Raw genomic sequence first — 27,812 nt, forward strand, 5'->3', positions numbered from 1 at the left:
CTTAATCATGCAGAATAGCCAACAACCAATATTATTTTAACAGGAGCTACTTCTATGCCACCCTAAGCCTTTATCCCTAGTTTTCATCCTCCAAAAGTGTGTGCAAACATACAAAGTCCTTTCACTCCAACCAACCTTGTTTCTAAGAGGTAAGGAGTTTTTGTTAGTATTTATAAATGCTGCTTTATGTTTTAACTAGAGGCCCGGTGCATGAAATTCGGGCATGGTGGGGGGAGTCCCTCAGCCTGGCCTGCACCCTCTCCAATCTGGGACCCCTCAAAGGATGTCCTACTGCCGGTTTACAGGGATTGGGCCTAAACGGGCAGTCGGACATCCCTCTCGCAATCCGGGACTGATGGCCCCTAACCGCTCACCTGCCTGCCTGCCTACCTGGTTGCCCCTAACCACTCTGCCTGTTGGCCTGCTCGCCCCCAACTGCCCCCCCTGCTGGCCTACTTGCCCCCACCTTTCCTCCCCACTGGCCTGCTTGCCCCTAACTGCCCCTCTGTGGGCCTGCTCACTCCAAACTGCCCCCCCCCACTGTCCTGATCACCTCCAACTAACCCCTACTGAGGGCCTGCTTGCCCCCAACTGGCCCCCCTGCTGCTCTGCTTACCCCCAACGGCCCCACCCTCTACCAGCCTGATCACCCACAACTGCCCTCCCCACTTGGCCTCTAACCGCCTCTACCTCAGCCCTGCCACCATGGCTTTGTCCAGAAGAACATCCGGAAGGTCTCCCAGTCTAATTAGCATATTACCCTTTTATTAGTATAGATTATTACCTGGCACTATCCCACAAATAACCTGTATTCCACGGGCCAGAAAAAAACAGGTAGCAGTTACTCACAATACAAGTCACAATCCGTGTTTCTCACTCTGCAGAAATCCCATCCCAAATCTCTTGTTAATGGTGCTGGGACTTCCTATGAAAGTGCCTTAAAAGTGTACCATGACAGGTCCTCTGTGCTATCAGACAACACCTACCAGTTGCCTCCTAATCTCTTCTAAATTCAAATGGTCTCCAGATGCCCAGCAAATGCACCAATGCAGCTTTTGATCCCCACCAACATACATGCGATGGCTGACAGGAGTCTAAAATCAAAGGGACTGACATCCAGTGTGCTTCTACCAGCGTCCATTGTGGATGCCTCATTAAGGAGATGGCTTTATTGAAGGCAGAGGTCGTTACTGCTGGCACCTGTACAAATGTATTACACTCCCAAAGCCCCCTTTTTGTGAAACAGTTCACTTTAGCTTTTACTAATTTTTATTACAATTTTCTTGCCTTGAGCCTCCAATAAAAAGACCTGGAGGACAGACTAAATGACATACAACACTATCCTCAGGATTACCTCCTGCATCTGTCTCCTGTACCACCCACTGTCTCCAAACCAAAGCTGTGCAACTTGACTCCCTCTTGGAATACTGTCTGTAACAGATGAACTAACTTCCTCAATTTCTCATGTAAATAAATCTCTGAAAGTTCCAACCCACCATATACCACTGGTAATCAAGAAACATTAGATGGCGATGAAACTAGTTAATATCTTACATTCAAAAATCCTGTTATGAGAATATGGGGAAGCAGGCCCTCTCATACATTGATGGTAGCATTATAAATTGAAACAACCCCTATGGAGATCAACTTTCAAGTACATATTTGACAATTCAGCGATCCTAGTCCTAGAAATGTATTCTACAGATACTTGCACATATTTATAAAAGGAAAATGTAAAAGGTTACTCACTGAATATAGAAAAAAAAATGGAAACAACACAAATGTCCATTGATAAAAGCCAACTGTGGTACATCCATACAATCTATAATAATAAAAGCATAATATGCTACTTAGACCAGACAGCCGAACAACCTTCCGGACGACCTTCCAGACGAAGCCGGGGCTGCGAGGGCCCAGGCAAGCTGCCGCTGCTGTGAGGGCCGAGCCCCTTGCACAGATTTCATGCATTGGGCCTCTAGTAGTATATAATGCCATTGTAAAAAATAAAATGAGGAAGCTCTTTATATTAAGATAATAGAAAGATCTCCAAGACAAAATAGAAACAGAGGCATGGAGATATGGAACAGACTGAGAGCTGTCAGAGGGAGGGCTTTGAGGGACTGGATGAAGCAAAGTAAAGGGATTAAGCAATATATATATCACATAGACACAGAGAACAGGACAACACTGTGGTGATTACCAGAGAGAAAAGGGGGTGGGAGTAGGTGCAGGTGGGCAAAGGGAGGGAAAATGGGGATGGAAAGAGGCGCTGCTTGGAGAGATGGGCACACGATGCTGTGTGCAGATGATGTTATGCTGAGTTGTACACTTGAAACCTGTATGGTTTTGCAAACCAATGTCATCCAATAAATCCAATAAAAAAGAAAGAGCTCCCAGATGTCTTTAATACTACTAATTTTGTGCAAGATACAGGAACTACACACTACCTTTATATAAAACAAAGGGGTAATATATAAATATATATACTGGTTATATGTGCATAGACTATCTCTGGAAGGACTGTCGGAAACCAGTAACACTAGCTGCTTCCAGAAAGGGACAATGGTTTGTTGAAAGACAGTTCTGGGGGGGAACCTTCTCCCTCTACATGCTTTTGTATCTGCTGAATGTTAAAAATATTTTTTTTAATTAAAAAGAAGTTTTAAAATCCTGCTTCATATTTATATAAAACAGTTTATGTTATAAAAGGCATGTCTTCCCACGTTTGTTATTGAAGCCAACAACTGAAGCTACAGTTTAGAAGTCAGTAAGAGAAATCAACTTCCCCAAAGCTCCTGGGTAATTTGCTAGTAAGTATTCAACTGTACATGCAAATGCATCAGCTCCACAGATCAGTAAGAAACGGAAGGGCAGAGTTCAGTTCTCCCCAGCTCAGGTATGGGAAAAATATATACAGCAGATCCTTGGCATTTGCTCACCATTTATAGTTTCTACCACTCCTGAGTGACATTTGAAGTTCCAGGGACATTGAGTCATTTGTCATTTTGCAGTGACATGATTCTGCATCACACACAGGTGAGACGCAAGGGCAAGTGGCCTGGACCGGCCAAGGTCCAGGTTCGCCCTGAGTCAGAGTGCTTAGTCTCAGTGCTATGGCCACTGTCAATAAAGTGATAAAAACTTTTTTACTTGTTAAGAAATGAAACAAACAAAATTAACTTCTAGTTGATTCTAGCATTGATGACAGAATGAGGGGAATATGGAAATATTTATGAAAGTGATAGGTCCTGGCCACAAAATTGAAGTTTCGGATAAATTAAAGACTGAAATGTCAAATGCAATGATGACTCAGACACATTTGTGTGAACAAAACTACCAAATGCTCCAAAAGGAAATAAGTAGAAAGGATGTGTGAATTTCTTTCAATAAGTGCTCCAGACAGTACAAAAATTGCTCATCGAGTGAGATAAGTAGTCAAGGTCTAGAGAGATCATTTACATTTTCAGTTACACTTCAGTAATCTGAAGGAAGGAATTTTGTGCTACAATGAATTTTTTCAAGTTGAGAATTGGTGATGGTCTTGTGATATGTCCCTCACAACTGTCAAGAGCCTACTGTGTTAGTCTGATCAGAGATAAACAGAGTTCGTGTGTCCTTCATAATCTGCCCCTCATACAATCCCTTCACTCATATCCGTCAGGAATGGATGAAACGGGGTTCAGCGAGGCGCGGACTCCCCCAGTGCTGAGCTCCAACGGCACATTCAAGACCAACAGCCTGCCTGGAGCTGAGCTGAAGAGGAGATGACAGTCCCCTGGAAGATAAGCAACCCCATCTAGGATGCTCAAACCTAATGTGAAAGACAGGCCTTGCCTACAAATCAAAAGTCTGGATCTGCAGAGAAGGTGAGAACTAAAGATTACTAAGAAAGGGTACTAACTGTGGCCTGGCCATTCCTGCTCAAACCATTGTTTTCAGAGATTATATATTTCATATAGGTAGTTAACATTCACTAAGACGAATTAAATAGTTTTAATTTTACAATTGCTTTTTGAGAGTTGCATTTTATAGTGTTAACAGGTGCATCTGAAAAAAAATAAGGTACAGAGATGTGGCCACAAGTGGTTGTAAAATGTGTACAGATATCGCCTTAAAAAGCAGCACCTGAGAATCAGATTAAAATTCTGTCATTCAGACGACAGGCTGACATACCTGGGTCTGGTGTCAACAGACTAAACTTACCAGGTTTTGGTTAAGAGGGCAATGCACATTTTGTTAAGAGTGACTCGGGAATGCCAACCCTAAAATCATTATCATGAAGCAGGTAACAACAACGACAACTATGCAGAAGGGTATAATGCAGCAACAAGAAAAGCCACCTCCACTGTGGGGGAAGCTGCCCTGTGGCTCTGATGCCCACTCTAATACCCTCAACTGGCTTTTGGTTTACTTTGTGAAATACATCAGTTGCTAATCAAATGCTATATCTGGCACATTGTGATATACTCTAAAGTCCTAAAAGTCATTCATCAGCAATCTCTCCTAAAAAGCCTGCACCCTTATTTTTTTAAATATGTTTTTATTGACTTTAGAGAGAGAGAAGGGAGAGGGAGAGAGAGTAGAAACATCAATCGGCTGCCTCCTGCATGCCCCCTACTGGGGACCAGGCCCGAAACTCAGGCATGTGCCCTAACATGGAATTGAACAGTGACCTCCTGGTTCATAAGTCGATGCTCAACCTCTGAGCCACACAGGCTGGGCAAAAGCCTGCACCCTTATTAATGTGACATATAAAACTGCCTCCACTCCTTGTCATCCTTCACAGGAGCAAATCAGATACTTCATGGATCATCCTCAAACCTGCCACACGCTCACAAGTTCCTCTCTCCGTCCCTCACCCTTTCCTGAGACCCTTCCTTCCTTTGCTCCTGCTCATTTTGCTTTGCAAAGTTTGACAGTGACCTGCTCTGTGACTTCAGACCAATTAATCCCTTGAAGTTTTCATTTCCCCATCTGTAAAGTGTGGAGAATAACTTTTCTTCTTTGGGCAATGACAAGGATTCGATTAGATGAGATAAGCCGGTGCCTATTACATACTAAGCAGTCAGTAAAATGTTAACTTTGTATTATAATTATCTGGTTTAACAATTATTCGGGTTCATGAGAACTGCTCAGTGACCTTAAAAGGTTAGACAGCGGCTTTCCCCTCCCCCTCTTTCATTTCATTTTATTTCAATAGCATCTCTTGTAGTAGGCTCCCCGTGTTCAAACCTACATCACAACATCATCACCCCTTCATAGAAGTGGGCCTCATATTTATTTACCTGGCTCCAGAAAAGACTGCTAGCTTTCCTACCAGAACAACACATCTGCAGTAATGCAGCAGGATCTGCCTGTGGGGAGAGGGCTGGACACCCCGCTGGCCCCACCACACACTGCCGGCTAGGGCATTTCATGAAGGCGAGAGAGAAGGGTAGGGCAGCACGTCCCAAAGTCTGCTCCTCAAAAGTTACCTTCTAGGGGACCTTTAATTCAACGCCATGATGAAAAGCTTTAAGGGAAAAGGGATCTGCAACCCCCTCGGGGTCTCTGGGAGATGCACAGCTCGCATCGGCAGCCGTGCAGCAGGCTGTGAAGTGCTGCCGCCTAAGCCAGTTTCCCACAGTCACTTAGCCTTGTGACTGCCATCACAGGGCATCGAGTTCCAGGCAAGCCCGCTTTTGGAAAGTGCTGAGCTATGGAGAAAACATTCGGATAATAACATAAAAGTAGGCAGTGTTTTACAGGAGATAATTTATTCACCTTCAGGTCAGGTTCAACTCCAGGGATGCTCCCTTCTGGCCGAGCTCCCAGCCCGCATCCCAGTGTGGAGATCTGCAGCGTGTAATACTGGGGAATGACCTCAGGGCCTGTAGTCCTTTAAGTCCAGGCCAGAGAAATATATGATCCTGAGAAATATATGGCCCGTGGTCTGTCTAGGACTATTTAATTTACTCTCTGATGGCCTCCTTTGCATGACACCAGAGAGGTACCAGCCGGTAAAGAAAGAAGTCACATACCCACAAATAAGACCATGTAGGGATAGCCAGACAAAGGCCATAGCCTAACACACATGAAAGGGGCACAGACATCCTGGAGCAGAAGGGTTTCTTCCATACTTCGTCATTTAAAGGATCTCACCAATACCAGCTTATCTGACCCTCACAACTACCGCTGAAGACTGACAAGTACTCTTATCCTAATGTTACAGGTGAGAAAAATGAGGTCACCCAGCCCAAACAGACTTTTACCTCCCAAGACAGTGCCCCTCAGACTATACCACAGTGCCCAACACGCATTTTGATCAACGTAGGAGCCAATCTGCTGTAACAGTGAGAAAAGCACAGGCTCCAGAAGTCAGAGTGCTTGGGTTTAAATGCTGGCTTCACAATTTACTAGGTGCATTACGCTGGGCAAGATACCTAACCTCTCTTGAGACTTAGCTCCTTCAGCTGAAAAACATAATAGGAATATCTACTTCATAGAGATTTAATTTTTAAAAAATTATCCATGTTAGAGTGCTTTGCACATGGTGGACACTCAGTCCACGAGAGCTACAGTTATTCTGAAGCAAAGAAAGAAGCTGCTCTCCAGTGTCCACATTCCCTCCAGGCCCTCCCTGGTTTACCAGATGTCTGAAGCAGCCAGAGCAGAGGAATGATGACTGTGCAAAGGCCAATACCTCTGCACCGCCAGCCCATTTGATTTCTCAGGAGTCCAGAGATGAAGGCAGGGAAAGCAGGGGGGTTAAGGGAACGATGGTAAGACTCTGGGATTTCACAGACATGTAAAATTTCAAAATGAATTTGGAAAACGGATGTAAAGTCAGTAACTACTCATTTTTGCCAAGCTCTTAGAAAGAACATTTTAACAAACTTAGGAAGACATTAATATCTGAATAACAACCCAACACTAGGCCACTGATAACCTCACTGTGACATTTTTGCTGAGCAGGCATAAAAGCTTCCCCACGTTATCAACTTTGGTTCCAAAACCTGCTTTTAAAAAAGCTGGTGCAGAGGCAAACAGAAAGCACAGTGGGAGATTACAGCAAGAGGTCAGTAGGAAAAAGAGATGAAAGGTATGGATCCTCCCCAAAGGGGACTAGAATGACTCCAGTAAGAGTCTCTCTGTATGAGTACTCGAATGCATGTACATGAATTGCCAGAAAAGAAGAGCTGCAAAGAGAGATTCCATGCCCCATTATAATATATATTACACTGTATCATGATCATCTGAGAGGCTTTGGAGGAAAGAGACCTCATTTCTTTATCCTTCCTGAATATCTAAAATAAGCATCAAAAATGTTTCAAATGAATAAATAAAAGAGAAGGGGGGAAATGCAAGGCTAGTTCCCTACAAAGGGGGATTACAGAGAGGGAGAATCAGGAAAAAAAAAAAAACACCTTCATTTGTCCATCTATCACTTATTCTTCAGTGAAAATTCTATCCACCAACTAAGCTGCTAAGTATTTATTTACCTCTTTGGCAGAAGCATAACATTACCGCTCCAAAAACACTCCTTATTTAAGTGTTCCAAAAACACTACTTACTTAAGTGTCAGTGGAGAACACATCAAAAGAAGTTAAATTCAAATCTCTTAAAACAGGCTTATTCAATAGGCTGAGAGAAAAATCTAAACTCACACTTGAAGCATCTCTCAACAAACACACATTGCTACAAAGAAAAATGTTCCTTTCAAATCAAGCATGACAGATACCAGCTTTGATATTCTACTCACCCTGACTGATAAGAACTCTGAATCGCACTCATACTGGAATTGAGATCTGTGTGGAGAGATGTGAAATTCTGCCCCGAGGGCCCAAGTTCATAGATTTTAGGTAGGCAAATTCTAGATCATTTAGATGTGAGAACTGAAATCTTAGTACCATCAAGAGCCAAGAACAAACCCTTGAGAATCTTTAGTCTTCTGTCTACATCTATCCTCAAATAGTAGACACCCCCAAATGGCAAATAATCTATGCTTCCTTTAAATATGGAACCAGTTATTATGATGGCTCCTTCTTGATATTTTCTCAAAAACACTTCTTTGCCATATCTAGTGGTTATATTTTAGTGAGAACAACCCTATTTATAACTCCACTTATCTGATTTGTTACTTTTTCTGCCATGGAGATTATAGGCAAAGGGTTAGTCACTGAAGAGAACCTTTACAAAATCTCAACTTCATGCCCTTCCGTTTGTTACTGTACGAAGGATGAATTATTTGAGATTCTGTGGCCTAACCTACATACTTCCTCTAAAGGAGGAACAGAAAATGAAAAATGCCTTTCGAGAAAAAAAAAAAAAAGTACAGTACATAGAAAATGAAATCACAAACTGACATTAAACAGGCCTATGGCATATTTAATACATTCTCATCAAATGCTTTTATTTGAAGTTCATTTTCAATGTACAGCTATAAAGATACCTCAATTTAAAACAGAAATAGTCTGAAAAGTACTATCATGTCATCAACATACTACTCTAGCAGGATAATAATAGAAATTTTACACCATTAGAGGGATTTCAAAGGGCATTAAAAGAACAAGAACCTGTCTGACACAGATATCTCAATGCTTATGCAAAATATGCCTGAACTGAAATTTAAAACACACACCTAAAGGTAGAATCTTATTCTTTTTTCTTATTTTACTTCATAAATTTTAAATGCTAAGAGTAGTAATATGTTTTTTCTTATTCAGCTTCATACTTTCATTGAACATAGAGCTAAAATTAAAAGATTTACACTTGATTTCTCTTTTGCATGTAATAAAGTAAATGTGACCAGATTTTTGTTTTTCTCATAGAAGTCATGTCTTCGGGCTTATCTTGATAACCACTTGTAGCTAAACTCTTTATCAAAAGATTGAATAGCTAGGCCTCAAATCCACTAAATAAGACCACAAACCCATAGGGTGAATTATTCAAATCATTTAACAACCAGACCAGAGTGTCCACTTAGGAATTTCAATTCACAGTTCAGGGTTCAATCTGTGTAACAGATGGGGGAAAAAAAAAAATCAACTGATTTTGGTGCCTGAACAATCCTAGTCAAAATGATCTAGTAACTGACCTAGTTTAATTCCATAAAATTACACACAACATAAAGCTCTGGTCTAATCTTAAAAGGGCCTGGAACATAACAAATGCTCAAAAAAAAAAACAAAACACACCTTATTAGATAAAAGAGCTTCAATTAAGGAGAAATAGTCTACCCTGTAATCAATGCATGCAATGGCATCCTAAGTCAGACTAAAGCCGTGTGGTACCACAGATTTGTGCAACTCCCATTGCAACACAGAACCACCCAATGGATCAAGAGATTCTTCACTTCATTTGTAAACATGGATATACTCTTCTGGTTAACAAGTTTAACATCAGTAATGATAGCACTGCTGATGAATATATTCTTTTATATATATAGTAGATAAGTGTGGAGAGATGTGAAATTCTGTGTTATCAAAAAATGTAAATCAGTCAATAAATGAAATATATATATATATATATATATATGTAGTTTTTAAGTGTAGACATTATGGGCTTTTAAATATATATATATATATTTTTTATTGATTTCAGAGAGGAAGGGAAAGGGAGAGATAAAAACATCAATGATGAGACAGAATCATTGGCTGACTCCTGCACGCCCCCTACTGGGGGGACTGTGCCTGCAACCCAGGCAAGTGCCCTTGACCGGAATCGAACCCAGGATCTTTTAGTCTGCAGGCCAATGCTCTATCCACTGAGCCAAACTGGCTAGGGCCTGATGAATATATTCTTAGTCACAGTCCTGGCTTTCATTTCTAAATTTTGATTCTAGCACTGTAAATTCCCCCACCCCGCCACCCCATCCCCAGCTTCTCCCCCTTATTTCTATACCTCATTTTCATTTTCTTCTTTCCTTTTATAATCCTGGCTTCTGAGTAAATGCCATTATCTTTAGACTTCAGTTTGGTAAACTGAGGTCCCATTCTTTTCATTTATTGACTGATTTACATTTTTTGATAACTAACCCTACTGCCTTATCAGGTCTCTTACAAAAAAAACAAATGAAAGCTTTTTAAAAATTAAACCCAGGAATTCCCAGACCTAATCTGAATAATGTTTTGTTAACAGTTTGTGATCATTTGAAGGCCTTGAGGTAGACCAAGGTGTTCTTTTCAGTATGAATCAATAATTGGTCTTTTCCCAATTCTTGGTTTAAATTTTTTTAAAAAAAGGAAAGTAAGAGATAGCGATTTCTTCCCATTATATTTTTCTTATACCTGTTCTCTATTGTTCATCTTAGTAAATCAACATATAAGAGACATTCATTAATCTGATAATGAGTTTTCTAGGAATTACCATTTTGAAAATCAGAAACCTAAACACATAACAAAACAATCAATCCTTTTGGGTCCCAGCAACAGCCAGATGTTGAACTAAATACACTCTAAAGAATGAATAGTGCTAAATCCTTCCACGGTGCGTTTGGAATGTGCTAGGAGATACTTTCTGAGACATGCCATCTTGGGTATTCGCTTGCTGATCCAACTTTTTTTTTTTTAATTTGGGTTGCATTTATTGGTTAATAAAATTATATAGGTTTCAGGTATACAATTCTGTAATACATCATCTGTATATTGTATTGTCAAGTCTCCATCCACCACCATTTAGCCCTTCTTTACCCTCCTCCACCTTTCCCTACCCCTTTCCCTCTGATAATCACCACACTAGTCTCTGGGTCTATGGGGGTTTTTTGTTTTGTTTTGTTTTTGCTTAAACCTTTGGGAAGAATGAAGATGCTCTTTAGAGTGGGTCAGGAACTTTGGACAAGAGGGTGCTGTGCACTTGTGACATAGAAAAGAAGAGGCAGGAGAAGGAGAAGCAACTCAAAAGGAGAAGGAGTAACAACAAAACCCAACCTTGCCTATGCTTTGCACATTAGCTCAGGTATCATCCAAAATGAAACCAATAGCCAAGTCAAAGTATCTGAAAGTCTGAGATATTCCAAGTCTCAAAAACCAGGATATTTGGATGTTTACTGCTCCTTCAGCCAGTGGACTGTTAAGAACAATCAATAAAATGATGCAGTGTACAAAGTGGTGATGGTGAAAAGCTAGTCTGGCAATCATGTCACTAATCCATGCAAAACCACTACAACCCACCTGTATAATCTAATTATTCTCTTCCTCTAACCCCATTCAATGAACAAACTGTCTTATGAGAAGACAGAAATCATAAGCCAGTATCATTTTCCTTGGTCCCACCCCTTTCAAACTGCATGATATGAACTCAGACAAGTTACTAAGTATCTCTGAAGACCAGTTTGCTCTAAAAGGGAAAGAATAATGCCAAATGCTCAAGGTTAGTGGAAGTATTTGAGACAATACTCAGTGCCTAGAACAGTACCTGGGCATACAGAAGGCACTCGGTATTTGTTGGGTAAATAAATATGAAGTACCTAGCTTTGTATTTGACAATCAGAAGGCATTCAATATACAATTACACCAAATATATCAGCATTTCAGTGTTTTGCAGAGAACACCCCACCTCCCAAGTCCCCACTTTAGAAACATATTTAACTTCCCATCCAGCTGCACCGCTATAGCACCTACTGAACTTCTCTCTACCACTGGCCAGCACTGAGCCACAGCTTTGTTTCATTAATGAACACTCCATGTGCTTAGGTTATCTCCTGGACTAGATTATGAATACATTGAAGCAAAGCACATTCATTCAACCCTGTCCTAAGTGTTGGTTACTTGAAGCACTCCCCAACTAACACTTACACAAAATAGATGCTCAATAAATATTTTTGGCTAACACAAAACACTGACTTACAAAAAGAATAATTATAGAGAAGGCACCGTACTATTACATATAATGCACATGTAATTCTTCCCTTCACTATCCAAGTCATTAATTCTAAGTCCACTCTGAGGAAGAAACGGAGGCTCATTAGACCACCCAACTTTACTCAAGTTCGTCTCCAAAGCCTTTGTTCTTTCTGCCAAACCAATCTATTTCCTTTTAAATAGGGAATTCTTAAAGGGCTTTCCCAATTATATTTCATAAATCAAACTCAGTTATATTTCAAGGGTACCCTTTCCTGGTGTTTTGCTTTTATCCACTTGCTGCATACCTGATGCTGCAATGAATACAAACTAATTCATAATCTCACATCAGTGAAGTGATTTAACTTAGTAAAGAGTAAAGAGGTAACTTGAGATTATTCCCATTAGATAATGAAGCCTTTATAAAATACATCTTCAGGATGCTCTGAACTTCAAGATATTATATGTAAATAAACACAAATATCTATATATATAAAAGCCTAAGCGACCGAATGACCATTCGACCATTGGGCCATTCGACCAGTAGCTATGATGTGCACTGAACACCAGGGGGCAGATGCTCAACCCACAGACATGGAAACATGGAAGACTGATGAATCTCAGAGAGAAGGGGGTAGAGGGGAGGGCAGGAAGAGATTAACCAAAGATCCTATATGCATACTAGAGGCCCTGTGCACAGATTCATGCACCAGTGGGGTCCCTCGGCCTGGCCTGCAGGGATCGGGCCGAATCCATGCACCGGGCCTCTGAAATCCCCCGAGGGGTCCCGGATTGTGAGAGGGCGCAGGCCAGGCGAGGGACCCCACCGGTGCACTAATCCGCATACTGGGCCTCTAGTGAATATATAGATCTCTTTAACACAGTGTCTTCCAGACAAATAGTTTACTTTAAATACACTGTCCCCCCAAAGCGTTTGATAGTAGCAAGTAGGGGAAGTTGTAGAGCAGATCTTCACCAGAGTCACCTTTGGTGAACATATTAGGCAAAGGAGAAAACAATCAGTCTAACTCCATCACCCTCGCTAGATTTACAATTCAGGCAGTCCTTGACAGCCAATAAAGAGATCCTTATTCATTTCTGAAGACTCGGCATGAAAGCAGAAATGTAACATATTGTGCTACGTGTATACAATTATATGTCAAGGTTCTGCATTAGTTAACTGGGGAATCCATGTTTCCTAGCTCACTGGTTCCCAAGAGAGCTATAGCCCTTATTCTTTTTTACTGGCACAAAGTGCAGCTGTTAGACTCACATTAGCAGAGCTCAGAGTTGTGTCTACTCCTCGGGTAAGGGTCTAGGGAATTCCTCAAGGGCAAACACCTAGTCTTTTAATGTTTGGCACTGTAAGAACTCAGTAAAAACTGGTAAACTAGTAGAAACACTGCCAGGGCGTCACTCAGGTTTCCCATCCTTGGGACCCCAAGGGTAGTCCTGCCCCATACCACATAAAGTAACTTTTCTTGTAAATTTTACATACTAACTATACTAATAAAAGGGTAATATGCTAATTAGACCGGGAGACCTTCCGGACATCCTTCCAGACAAGGCCATGGTGGCGGGGCCAAGACAGAGGCGGTTAGGAGCAATCAAGCCAGGAGGGGAGGGCAGTTGGGGGTGATCAGGCCGGTGTGGGGGGGGGAGGGGGCAGTTGGGGGCAATCAGGCCGGCTGCGGGGGGGCCCCATTGGGGGCGAGCAGGCCAGCAGGCAGAGTGGTTAGGGGCAATCAGGCATGCGGGCAGGTGAGCAGTTAGGAGCCAGCGGTCCTGGATTGCGAGAGGGATGTCCGACTGCCGGTTTAGGCCGATCCCTGTGTGGGATCAGGCCTAAATCGGCAGTCAGACATCCCCTGAGGGGTCCCAGATTGGAGAGGGTGCAGGCCGGGCTGAGGGACACCCCCCCCCCCCGCACGAATTTCGTGCACCGGGCCACTAGTATTTACTATAAATAGCCTTGGTTGAAATATATATTTCTTAGAAATAATCTACCAAACAAACCAGTCGAAATTATTGAAGAAACAGCCATCTATTACTCAAGGACTAATTAAATAGGACATGTCTTTCTTCTTTTCTGCACTATTGGGTTTTCTGGATTCTTGGAACATTGATTAGATAATCTATAAGGAAAGAGAGATGAACTAAAACTTGTCAGGGTATGTCGAGTTTAGTATCATCAAGTGGAAAATAATGATAGTACTTGTGGCATTTTTTTCTGCCTAAAAGATAGTTGGTAATAACTAGAAAAAAGTAACAACGGGGTCTAGAAAACATAGGGAGTGGGGGAGCCCTACATTTATAGGATTCCCTAAGTCCACATTTATAGGATCCATTTCCTGGCCCCGACAGTCTATATACCTACTATCCTGGTTACCTATTTTCTCATCCTCATTTCCCAACAGACTCAAGCAACTAAAAATATTAATTACAGGATACAAATTCCCCTCACACCAACCCTTCTACTTTCATCACCCTACCATTTCCACAATTAGGCATCGTTTTAAATTTGAAGTATTCATTTCATGTACTCCTTCCTATTAAATGACTAGTTTGGGATAAATAAATTTCACTTTGTGTTCAGCACCATGATAAAGCATGGTCCCTTCTCTCACCGCGCCAGTACTGTAAAAGACAAACTACTTTTTTTCCTGAAGAAAAGAAATATCCTCTGGAAGTACTGTGACAAGTCCATATAATATACACACCAGAAACCAATCTAATAATTTTAGCCAGGAATTAAATCACTCTGTCCTGCCCTAAACAACTACCTTCTGCCTTTCACAAAGCATGGCTAAGGTAAAATGACTACCAAACATCTGAATCAATTCTACACAGTTCTCCAAACTTTGTTCTATTTGATCCTTTCAACAGAGGAAGCAAGGCAAGCTCTACTGCTCTGAGTTTCCAAATGGGGAAAGGTAGGCTGAAAGAAGTAAAGGGACTTACACAGGTATTTAGTGATTAAACTGTCTTCTGATTCCCGTTCTAACACTTTATCTGCAGCCCCAATGAGTTCTCAAATGGAGAGAAATAATCAGCCATCCACTCAGCATGTCTAAACACAATACTCCTGTTAATAATTTTTATATTGGTAATTATTCAGTTTTGACATACAGACCAGCGGTCGCCAACCAGTGGTCTGCAGACCACTAGTGGTCTATGAGGTCGGAAAGGTTGGGGACCGCTGATATGGACCACATCCATCCCAGCTATAAGGTGGCCCATGAGGATTAACAGTCTTGTTCATAAAAGGTGAGGCTAATTTTTTATTTATTTTTTGCCAAACAACATCATAAACTCTTTTTTTAAAAAAATATATTTTATTGACTTTTTACAGAGAGGAAGAGAGAGAGAGATAGAGAGTTAGAAACATCGATCAGCTGCCCCTTGCACACCCCCTACTGGGGATGTGCCCGCAACCAAGGTACATGCCCTTGACAGGAATCGAACCTGGGACCCTTGAGTCCGCAGGCCGACGCTCTATCCACTGAGCCAAACCGGTTTCGGCCATAAACTCTTTTAATACTCAAGAGAAAGGCCTGGCCGGTGTGCCTGAGTGGTTGAGTGTGGACATATAAACCAGGTCACGGTTCAATTCCAGGTCAGAGCACATGCTGGGATGGTGGGGAGTGCAGGAGGCAGCTGGTCGATATTTCTCTCCCATCGATGTTTCTCTCTCTCCCTTTCTCTCTGAAATCAATAAAAACATATTAAAAAAAAAAGAATCTGATAAGAGCCCTGGCCAGTTGGTTGGAGTGTCATCCTATATACCGAAAGGTTGTGGGTTCAATTTCCAGTCAGGGCACATACCTAGGTTGTGGGTTCGATCCCCAGTCAGGGTGTGTGCAGAAGGCAACCAATTGATGTTTCTCTCTCCCTTCCTCTCTCTAAAATCAATAAACATATCTACATATCCTTGCATGAGTATTACAAAAAAAGGAATCTGGCAAGAACTCATAAAGAACAGACTGACAGCAGTCAAGGAGACGGGGGGTTGCAGGGCTGGGTGAAAAAGGTGAAAGGATTAAGCTGCAAAACACCCCACAAAAAACACGCACACATAAAACACAAGACTCATAAACACAGACAACAGTATGGTGACTACTGGAAAGAAAGGGGGGATGGGGGAGGTAGAAGGGGACACAGGGGTCATAAATGGTGATGGAAGGAGACTTGCCTTGGGATGATGAATATACAATATAACATACAGATAATGTACTATAGAATTGTACACCTGGTATCTATATAATTTTATTAACCAACTAGAGGCCCAGTGCATGAAATCCGTGCACAGGTAGGGTCCCAAGCAGCTGCCAGCTGCTGGCTGGGGCCTTCCTTCGTTCCGCACCGCCCCCTGGTGGACAGCACATGTTATAGCGAGTGATCGAACTCCTGGTCAGTAGAACTCCAGAGGGGACACTTTGCATATCAGGCTTTTATATATATATAGATGTCACCCCAATAAATTCAATAAAAAAGAGAGCCAGTCCAAGATTATTCAAGACAATCTCATAACGTTTCCCAATGTTTTATTCCAGCTTCAATCACAGTGCTAAGACTTTCATGCATTCAAAAAAAACACACCATAAAATGATGTTTTTTCTGGCCAACCTTGTCCCCACATGCTCCTTCTTCCTGATTTCCAAATGCAGTCTTTAACATTTGTAAATATAGCAAGCAATTTGTTTCAACAAGCAACTCTTACCTAGTGGCGGTGAAGAAATAATTATCTGGTGGTCTTTATGATCACTGTCCAACCGCAAGACTTCTCTGGAAAGTCTAGCATTGGTTCAAAGAGAGGAAAAGTAAAAAATCAAAGCACTGTCATAAAAAAGAAGCCTTGAAATCCACCACCCACAATTTAAAAGTTTAAAGTTTGAATCACTGACTTACTGCATAATTTCACACAATACCACTCAGTATGTTAAAATAAACTAGTCCTGGATGAGGTGAAGTGGATTTTTATCATTCAGAGCATTCCCTTATCCTAAATTCCTCCATTAAGGACCTTCCAATGTATGACAAAAGGGTGAAGGTTAAAGAGATTATTTGACTCAACTTTATTTCTCTCGTTGCTTTTATCTTTAAAATTAAAGTTGCTTTACTGAACATACATTGGCAAAAGAACAGATACTGTGTAAGTAGATTTGTCCACAGATTTATGTGTTTAAATAACATTATACAAAGCATCCAGAAAGGTCTTATCCAGTGAAACAAAATTATACTCGTAGAACTACTTATTTTACGACTACATTATAACCGTATGGTTAGGATACTACATACCGGCCTCCAATTATATTTATTAGAGACTAAAAATGATCAGCTCGTCTACAAGGCAAATTTAAACCAAGGGTCTTTATTCATTGTTTCAAACTTTTAAACACAGATTGGTATCTTTATTCACACTCAAGATGAAATTATCCGCTGTGTCTCCTGATTAGAAGTTGGTCAGATGTATAGATGGTAGATAGGAGAACAGCTATTTCTAACCCAGGGAGTGATGAAGCTCAAATCCCAGAATAAAAGCGAAGTGCATTTCCCATACAAATAACGAGGGGTGAAGTCACAGGGTGGAAACTCATTGGCTCTCGGGTTTCCTAAACTTTCTATTTCTGATCAGCATCCTTTCACTCCACATCTGGCTGCTCGGCTCAGGTCCTCTTAATGACTTCCACGTCCGAACGGACTGCGTAGCCACAAGTAAAGGCCAAACTTTGCTCTCGGCCTTCGGAACTTAAAGATGCGCTTAACCACTAGAGGTCTCCCCTTGGCCAGTTTTGCTCGTTCGCTATTTTGCTGCACTTGAAACTTTCCGGAGAAATGCTCCTCTCTATGCGAGTCAGTGTTTTTCTGAAAACTTGCGCAAAAATCCACGCGATCGAGCTAGCCAGGACGGAGACTCTCGGGCTCCCCAAACCAATAACGACATTACACACAAGGCTCTAGGGAAAAACCAAAATTCAAATTCGACGCACTCGCCCCGGCGGCTCTCCCCCGCCCGACCCCCCACCCCCCACCCCCCCACCCCCAATTCTTATTTCTCATGTTTCCCTTCACTGAAACTTAGAACAATTAAACAATCTATTTTCGTTTCTGTGCACTTGGAATGGTCTCTCATGCATTCTTCTGGCGGTAGACCCGAGGTGGTTCAGGCTCGGCCGAGGGATGCAGGGAGGGGGAAGGGCCGAGCGAACAGCGTCCGAGGAAGTTGCATAAGGAAAGAGACTCCGTTTTTTCGGGTCCCCTCAAAAAAAAAAAAAAAAAAAAAAAAAAATCGGCGGGGAGGGGAGGAAAAGGAAGCGGTGGGGAGGGAGGGACACCGAAGCGACGCTTACCTCCGTCTCCCCGTTGGAAGGGTGGGGTGAGAGCCGGGGTCGGCGCGACCCCGGAGGGCGGCTCGTTACCCCCACCTTTCTCCGAGCGCAGACGTACCGACAGATCCCCCCCCCACCACCCTCCGCGGGCGAGGCGGGGAGGAAACCGCCCGCTTTTAAACTTTCTCTCACGGTCGCGCTAAGGGCGTGCTTTGACCAGCAAGGGTGGAGGTGGAGGTGGAGGGGGGGGGGGAGATTATACGGCCTTTTTCCTTTAAGGTAATTAAAGTTTCTGCCACCGGCACAAAAGTTGCGCCCTCCCCCCCTGCCCGTGCCACCGTTCCCTGCCACCCCGCCTCCAGGACTCCCCAAGTTTTGCTCCCTCGCCCCCCTCACCCGCTCACCGGGCGCGCGGCGGATGCCCCGGCTCCTGCGCTTCCCGATCCCCACCCCCCCCCCCCCCGCCGCGCCCGGCCGCCGCGGCGCGAGGACGGCCCGCCGGGCCCAGGACGCGAGTGTGCAAAACCCATTATTCCGGAAAGGCACACGCACGCGGCGCAGGGCGGGCGGCGGCCCCGCCTCGGACCCCGTTTTGCCTCCCCAGGATAAGGGCGACGTAAACAAGTTGCAGGAAAAGCAGCCCAGCGCCGGCCCCCATACCGCCCGCTGCCGCCGCCGCCACCGCCGCCGCCGCTACCGCCGCCGCCGCCGCCTCCCGACACACACGCCCGCGCCCGCACCCGGCCCGGCGCTGCAGCGGCGCGGGGCGATCGCCGCGACGGCGCGGGCTCCCGGCCCGGCCCCGCGGCCCGCACCCTCCCCCGCGCGGACGGCCGCGCCGGGCCCGCGCCGCCTCGCTTCCCCGAAGCACTTTCCTGCCTCGGGCAGAAATAAACCGGAGGGTTTATTTTTGTGCAACTTTCCCAAAATGGCGGAAATTGGAGCTGATCTATATGAAATTCTCACACAGTCGGTCGGGAACGGGGGGGAGGCGGCGAGGAGGAAACGCAAACTCTCGGCCGCCGGGCCCCGCCGCGGGTCCGCGAGTGTGTGCGTGCGTGTGAGTGTGCGTGTGCGCGGTGGGAGTCGGGGAGGCCTCTGCGCCGCGCTCACACACACACACACACACACACACACACACACACACACACGGCACCCGCCGGGCAGACGCGCCTGCACATTCAACCAGTCCGTCCCCCGCAGCCCGAGCGAGGAGAAAGTGGCGCGGCCTCTTTTCCCACTGCCTCGGTCTCCCGTACTTGTACTTCTCGCGCTCGCTCGCTCGCTCGCTCTCCGGTGCGCGCCCGGCACAAAGGCCACACGGGCGGAGGGGGCCGCAGGGGCGGCGCGCGGGGATCGCGCCTCCCGCCGCACCGATCCGCGGCCCCGGCCGCCCCCGCGCCCCCCTTCTCCCCCGCCCCCCCCCCCCCATAGGCCGGCGCCCCCCGCCTTGGGCGGCCGCGCTCGCTGCCCGGGCTGCGGCTCCGCGGCGCCCACTCGGGCACGCACCCCAGCGGAGCCCGGCGCCGCCGCCGCGCTCCCCCACCCCGCGTCGGGTGTCATGAAAGCGACCCAAGTGACAAGCTCGGGGGGCGCAGGGGAGGGGGGGGGCCCACACGCATCCCGCCGCCTGCGCGCGGGCGAGAGCCCGGCGCGGCCGCCTCGCCCCGGCTCCCTTCCGCACGGCCCCACACACCCTTCCCCGTGTGCGCGCAAAGAGAAAAAAAAAAAAAAATACAAGTCTCTCCTCCCCCCATTTTTTCCTTTCTCTTTTCTCTCTCTTTTGTTCCTCTTTCACACTCGCACTCACTACTTCAGAGTGAGATGCCCAGAGACTCCCCTGCCAGCCGTCGCCGCGCCGCCTGCCCACTTTCCCCCCCAGGATTAAGTTTTCTCCTCTTTCCCAGAGGCGCAGAGAAGTGGGGGAGAAACCCCTTCGGTCCTCTCCCCTCCCCTGGTCTGTTTCACAAGACGAGGGTGCGCTTCCTTCTCTCCGTAGGTCTCTTTAACTTTCATCCTCGCCCAGAAAAACAAATGACTGTCTTTTGCCCAGGCAAATCTTCAGATTAATTAGAGATTAGATCCGATCAGCCGCTCCTTACCCCCAAAATTTCTCTTTTTTTTTTTCTCCGTCTCACGAGTAGTCCTGACAAATGGTCCAGGGCTGCGGGCGCAGTGCGCATGTGCGCGTGGAGTCAGGGCTGGGGAGAGGGGAAACTGCGCTGGTGCCGGTGCCGCCGCCGCCGCGGCTGCCGGGGAGGCTCGCGCTGGCTTCCCTGTTACGGCTGCTGCGCCTTCGCCGCTGGAAAGCAGCAATAAAGCCGCCTGGCGAAGGCAGCTGCCCGCAGATCCTGTTTCAGGTGCATCTTTTCCGTGGCCTTGTCGCCGCCGGCTCAGAGCTGGTGCGAGAGCAGTCAAAAACAAATAGGAAAGAGAGCTAAGATTCTAGATTTCTTTGTCTATTTCCCACTTTACTTTTTGAAAAAGGCAATTCTCGGAGCAGCTAATCCGCCGCGTACTGTTATATGTAGGCACTCAGCCATGAAAGAGTGGGCCTTCGTCCTATCCAAACACTCCCCAAAGGCTAAATGCATGCTACAGGTCAGGAAAAAAATAGGAAATAAAAGTTTTAAGCTTTTACGCAGTAGAACCTCCCCACCCCCCCCCCACCCCCACCCCTTCGGGACTGGAAGAATGCATAATGAAGTGCGCGCGTGTAAAATGCGTGTTCTTTCCGTTTCTTAAGTGTTGATCTCTGCTGACAGCTTAAGGCCTCTGTTGTGAAATTTGTTGGGGTTCGTACATCAACTCAAGAAATGAGTGTGGAAGTGCCTTGGCAATAAGCAGGTCGAGGACTGCCTCTTAATGTATTCCGTCAAGATGGCTGAGCGGTCCTAAAAAGCAAAACCTGTCTTTGTTAAGGCGTCAAAACCAGACCAAGAGAGAGTATTGTGTTTCGGTATTGACCGCTTCCCCCTTATTGGCTATGGGCTTCCTTTTGGGCAGCTCATCATTCTCCTTTTCCACTAAGTATGAGTAGTTACAAAAATAATCCAAGTAATTGAAGTTGTGATAACCACTTTAATGTCAGTAACGGAGACTGCTGTGCAAGAAATTAAGTAGCCCCTGTGATTTCGGGAATGGCGGGACCAACTCTTAACATTTTGCAGGAGTAAGAAAGTAAGGCCGAGGCCCCGCCCCCTTCCAAGTGGACTATTTATTTTGTATCTAATAAAGGGTAAAGGAGCCCTTTTCTGAAATTGCTGCCTGAGGCCTAGGATTTAAATGTATCACAGATGGAAATTCTGTATTAAAAATCCTTCTCCAAAATGTAAGTAATATTACTATTCTTGATTGAATTTTTTTTTTTTCACTTAAGGAGTGTTCCTTGAACCAGTTTCAGAAAATAAACTGTTAAATTCTTTCCTTAGGACCATGAAATTACCTAGAGAAGCAGACCACCCGACTATTTCTTCTGTTGATGTAGTGACTGAATTCTCTAAATCAAAAATCAAGACATATAGCTTGACGTGTACCAAAGAACAAAGGAACAAATGCTGTGAAGCTGAAATAAGTTTATAAAATATGTTCCTATGTCTGGAAACCATTGGTTTAGGGGTGTCAAGTGGGGAAGGCTGGATTAGGGAGAGCCATAGATAATCTCATACCGCCAGTTAACTATTGATTTCACCCACCACATCCAACCTTCTTCAGAGCTGCTCTCAAACGGCATAATTAATCTAAATTTCAGCTTCTCTTCTTTTCTCCCTGACCCTTGAATAATAATAAGCACTGAAATGGCCAACAGCAGACTACAGGAGGAGGAAAGAAAGCCGGTGCAAAGCTAAGACCTTGCCCCAAAAGAAACGGAAGTTAACTTTAAATTCCTCTTTCTAAAAATCCATTTCAGACTCATTCTCTGTAGATAATTTTTGGATGATATGCCTATTTCACATATATTTTCAAAGATGTTGCTTTAACAGTCTGGACACTTACATTAACGGCCTCCTTGTCCTAAGCTCTCTGCAAGATGCTGGGGAACAGCAGAAGATGAAAACTAGGTCAGAAGGAATTTAGTCTGGGAAGAGAGACTGTCTAGTAAGCTGGGCCTTGCATCCTAGGAGTGCAAATGTTGTCCTAGGGGTGATGCAGAGCAAGTACAATTGAGGGGCACCTGTGGCAATAAGGTACGCTTTCTAGAAAAAGTCATAGCTCAGCTGATTTGAAGGACAAATGTCTAGGGTTTGTGGTTACACCTTTCCTCTGGGAAGGTGATCCAAATTAAAGAAAGTCCAAGGATTTGGAAAACAAGGCTTGCCTTGGACCTGTGTACTCACTGAAGTTCACTGACAAAAAAAAAATGAGGATGAATGAGGCTCTCTATAATACATTGTCTTTCTCCTCAAGAGATCATAAGTAAAACCTCAAAGATTTCATCTCAGTTGTTCCCAAGATATGGTTCAGCATAGTAAATATTTTGAAGGTATTCATGTGTAAGAATAATGACTTTAAAGCTGCTACCAATTTTTTCTACAAAGAATTCTTTGGTGCCACCACCTGAGACAGAGGCAGAATGCAGCATCAGAATTCAGATAACACTGGCATTCTTCATACGAACTGTCACTATTCACGGGACCTTTCTCCGTCAGTTCCCTAAATGGTAACGTACTAGCAGAAACTTCTTTGCTGTTCCTTCACCCTCCCACCGTTCAGTCACTGGTCAATAATTCATGATAAACCCCCTTCTTTCTGGTATCAGTTAATCTCACCATTCTCCCCTCTTCTCATCCCACCCTGCTCCACCCTATCTCACCTACAGACCAAATCCACCCTCCAGGCCAGGTCTGTAATTTCCTGGACATCCCAGGGAAGGTTCTAGCTCACTGCTTTCCTTTCTTTTGTGTTTGCTTATTTACACCCAAACTGTTCCCCTCAAAATGACATCAGGTTACTCCATTCCTAAATATTCTGAAGCCAGAATCCATTTACATGGAGATGTTTGAAACAAATCGCTGCACTCAGTCTTCAGAGACCCTTTGAGGTGTCTCACCGCCTCCCCATGAAGATTAAGATTATTTGAAACCTCTCTCACGGGGTGCTCCCTCCTGAAACCTCCACTCTGCCTGAACTTCCATTAAGAAACCAAAACTCCCTTTTCCTAACACTAAGCTGGTTCTGCATTAATTCAAGGATGACCTCTTCCATGAGCCAGTCCCTCACAAACTGAAAGTGCCCAGGAGTGAAGTCCAAGAAATTTGCTTTCTAATCCAGTTCTGCCACCACCCACGGGGAACATTAACAAGGTCACCTCACATTTCAGGGTTTCAATTCTCTCATGAATTAGGCTAAGAAAACAGGGTAATTGATTTCTGAGGTCTTTGAAAGCCAGGTCTCTTCCCACCCTTCCCTACATAACGGACACTATCACAGTTTAGTTCAAATAATACGGAATCAAGGAAGGAATTTTAAGTAAGGAGTGAAAACCCATCCATCTGCTAGGTATCAAAATGTTACCCGTTTATAGCTCGTTCGGTTGGTTTAAACCTGGTACTAATGAGATGTAGGTCATGGGTTCCGTTCCCTAATGGCTAGTTAGTTCTGATCTGTTCCACAGCCGAAAGCTGCTTTCCTCACCCCAGTCTCCCACGCTGTACTGTGTGCTAGTGGTCACATGTCTTCAGGTAAACTTGAGTCTTTCCGTAGAATTTTCTAAATGAATAATACTTGAAAGCGCCCTTGTAAAGTATAGCTTACTTTTAAGTATGAGTCAAGTTCTTGATTTTTTTTCAGCCTACATAATTGTGCACTCCATGGTTTTCCAAGTATAAAAATGACATTAACACTGGTTTGGCTAAGATTCATATAATTACAATGATAAGAGCTGAGTTTGATTTCCTTTGTTAGTATTCTAGATAACACTGAAATGTTCATATAGGTACCCGCATTTGAATCCTGGTTATATTTCTGTGACACATCTGCATAGAATCTTAGCACAGAGCTTGTGATAATGAATGTAATTGAAATGCCAAGGGTGGAAGGAAAGGGGTGTATTATTCATCAGAGTAGGAAAGGATTATGATGTGTACCACGTTGTCAACATCTTTAAGGATATATATATATATATATATATATATATATATATGCCTAATATGCTAAGTGTCCCACTGATTGGTCGACCAGTTGCTATGATGTGCACTGACCACCAGGAGGCAGACTCTCCACCTAGTAGGTTAGCTTGCTGCTGGGGTCCGGCTGATTGGGACTGAGCAAGACAGGCCAGACACGCCCTGGAGCCAACCTCCCTAGCCTCTAAAATATTTCTTCTAATTAATTTCTTTTCAATGTGCACAAATTTGTGCACCGGGCCTCTAGTTAATATATAAAGAGCTTCTGGGTAGATGTGAATATTTGTTATCATTTTGTTTAGGTGCAAAGGTAAAGCTAGAAATATGACAGACATATTCAAAAGAGTGGAATAATATGAGACCATAAACCAACTCCTAAATTTAAAAATGAAAAAAGACAATTGATAATTTTCCATAAAAGACTTATTCATTCATTTTTTTAAAATATATTTTTATTGATTTCAGAGAGGAAGAGAGAGAGAGCTAGAAACATCAATGATGAGGGAAAATCATTGATTGGCTGCCTCCTGCACGCCCCACTCTGGGGATCAAGTCCACAACCTAGGCATGTGCCCTGACTGGGAATCCAACCAGCAACATCCTGGTTCATAGGTCAATGATCAACCACTGAGCCATGCTGGCCGGGCAAGACTTATTCATTTAAAGCCTAAATCCACAGGCCTTGTAACTAAATAAATGACATCCTTAGATGTCTAGCCTGGTTCTAGAATGTTCTTTTCATTTAACCTGGCCACAGGTGATCGGTCCAGGAGTGGGCATTTAATCCGAGGACTGAATCAAATAGCAAGGGGTGGCCTATGAATCAGCAGGGAATGCTTCCCCATATAAACAAAAATGATGAAATGGACCAGTCATACTCTCATGCTTGGCCACATGAACTGGCAATACTGGAGATAAAATTACTTGCTAGGCATTACAGAAACGAAGAGAGGAAAAGGTAGAGTGCAGGTTCCTTAGCTATTAGGCATTAGAAACGGCATAAGTAGAAATCACAAGGTAGAACAGAGAAGTTAGCCAGCCAGGTAAAGGTGCCAGAGCTGTGCCGGGCACTGCATGACTTCCTCTTCTAGTCTTGGAAAGGCCTGGCCATTCGTGGTCACCATAAACACTACCTGCATGACTAGAACTTCTGACTGTCCCCATAATGACTCTCCATCCCTATGGAAATTAGTCTTTTTTTTTTTTAAAGATATATTTTACTGATTTTTTACAGAGAGGAAGGGAGAGGGATAGAGAGTCAGAAACATCAATCAGCTGCCTCCTGCACATCCCCACAACTGGGGATGTGCCTGCAACCAAGGTATATGCCCTTGACCGGAATCGAACCTGGGACCCTTCAGTCCGCAGGCCTATGCTCTATCCACTGAGCCAAACCGGTTTCGGCAGTCTTTTTTTTTTTTAATCAAGTAGATAAAAGACACCAAGCAACAGCAGTGTGTATGACTTGTTCTTTTTAGCCTTACAAAATTAAAGGGAAGTAAGTCAGAGCCAATTTAGTCATCCCTTGCCCAGTCTCTTTATTCTCACTAGTGTCACTCCAATAAATTAAATGCAAGCCAGACACTAAGAATCTAATCCCAACCCCACTAATTGCTAATGTGTGATCTTGGCCAAATTGCTGAATCTGTGTTACCTCAGTTTGTATATCTGTAAAGTGGGGATATTAACAGTACCTAGCTTATGAGGTTGTTATGAGGATTTAATGGATTAATGCAAGACTAATCCTGGGCACATGGTTATTAATCAATACATGTTACCATGTGAGCCAGGATTTTTGCCTGTTTTGTTCCCTGAACTATTCCTAGCACCAAGAATTATTGCATCTGCTCTTTTACTTGCCTTCTTCCCAGCTGGTTACTAGGTCACAGGTGTTGTGTCACAGGCATACTCATGGGCCACATCCTCCTAAAAATATGTAAACAGAGAGTGCTAATGGAATTCATAGGCCCTATTTTAAAGAAGCCTGCTGTCCAGAATATATTATCTTTTTTAAAAAAATATGTCTTTATTGATTTTTTTTTTTAGAGAGAGAGAAACATTGATGATCATTCTGCTGCCTCCTGCACACTCCCTGCTGGGGATCAAGCCTGTAACCTGGGCATGTGCCCTGTCTGGGAATCAAATCAGCGACCTCTCAGTGCACCGTCTAATGCTCAACCGTTGTGCCACACTGGCTGGGCCAGAATATATTGTCTTTTTTTTTTTAGCATATGTATTACACTTTTACATCTTCAAAGCCCTTCTCAGTTGTTAACTAAATGTTTGTTATAACATTCCTACATTATCTTTCATAAGGGAGTTAACTGAGGCATGGTTCCGATCATCAATAGCTATATCTGGAATAGAATTTGGCACATAAATACAGTAAGTGTAACTATACATAAAAGAAATCTGGAACGTGACTTTGTTCATGTAGAATGTTGAAAGTAATGTCCGTGTTTGAGAAGATGATCTGTTACTTTTAAATTATACTAGCTATGCCTTTCACTTGGTCCTATTTCAGAAACTAGAATCAATAGAAAGGTTTTCAAACTGAGGTTTCTCAATGGATTTGGTCTTTCAAGAGTAAAATTTTAACATTCAGTATTGAAACATTTTACTATATCTCAGCAGTTTCCCAATCTTTTCCTATGAGAGGCTTCGAGAAAGTAGTTCTTCCCTTGTACTGTATGTTGAGAGTTTCTGCACGTGTTCCCTTAAAATTCATAGGTAGCAAAGAATGAAACAGGTTAAAATCAGTATACCATTGATGCAATCAGTCAAGAGCAATCTAGCTATAAAAGGAAAAAAGAGATTTGGGAAATACCCAAATTCAATCAAGTATCTGGAATTTCAGGAAAGCCTGAAAATGTTTTAGACTCATCCAAATGATTGGCTTTACTACAGATTAAAACAATCCTCAGAGGAGGCCACAATAAACTGAATAATCTATTCATTTCACTCTAGTTGACTCCTTCTCTTTCATAGCCCAACCAGCTTTACTAATCTCAAGGTCAGACCTACTCTAGGTTTCCTCTCTCCCAATACAAGCTCCTTCAACCCTTTCCTTAATCTGCCAAATCTCTCTCTTTTCCTCTCCTATCTACAGGGACAAATATCCCTACTTCTTCGACAAGCTGTCCCTTTAAATGTGCTCTCAATCTCATACTCTTTCTATTCCTCCATGAATTTTCATTATTCTCCCAAAACATGCTCATATCTTCCCAGTCCTAAATTAAAAAAAATAAGGTCAATTCTACACCCTTTCAGATACTGTACTATAATTTCTCCTTTTTGTTGGTGCCCAACTTCCTGAACAAGTAGTTTACATTTACTTTTTTTCATTTCCCTACATCCTAATCATTTTTCAATCTATGGACATTCCTATATATGCTTTCCTCTCTGTATAGTCTCCAGTGATATTGTAAATGCCAAATCTGGTGACCACAATCCACTTCCTATTTAAGATTCTAGAAGCATCTGAGTATTGACTAACTCCTTCCTTGAAACTGTCTTCTCATGCAACTTCTTTGTCCATC

The 27,812-nt window shown here is 43.7% G+C and overlaps 1 protein-coding gene across 1 annotated transcript in view; it reads right to left on the minus strand.

Annotated features, from left to right (window-relative positions):
- L3MBTL3 (L3MBTL histone methyl-lysine binding protein 3) overlaps positions 1-20,316 on the minus strand; it is a 92,349-nt gene extending 72,033 nt beyond the window's left edge. Inside the window, exons 1-2 of the mRNA XM_028142468.2 lie at positions 20,251-20,316; positions 16,540-16,613 (exon numbers count right to left, since the gene is read on the minus strand). The gene's annotated coding sequence lies outside the window, so the exon portion shown is untranslated. The remainder of the gene's footprint in view (positions 1-16,539; positions 16,614-20,250) is intronic.
- Positions 20,317-27,812: the final 7,496 nt, after the last annotated feature.

The sequence above is a fragment of the Eptesicus fuscus genome, chromosome 10 (genome assembly GCF_027574615.1).
Source record: "Eptesicus fuscus isolate TK198812 chromosome 10, DD_ASM_mEF_20220401, whole genome shotgun sequence".
Taxonomy (NCBI): domain Eukaryota; kingdom Metazoa; phylum Chordata; class Mammalia; order Chiroptera; family Vespertilionidae; genus Eptesicus; species Eptesicus fuscus.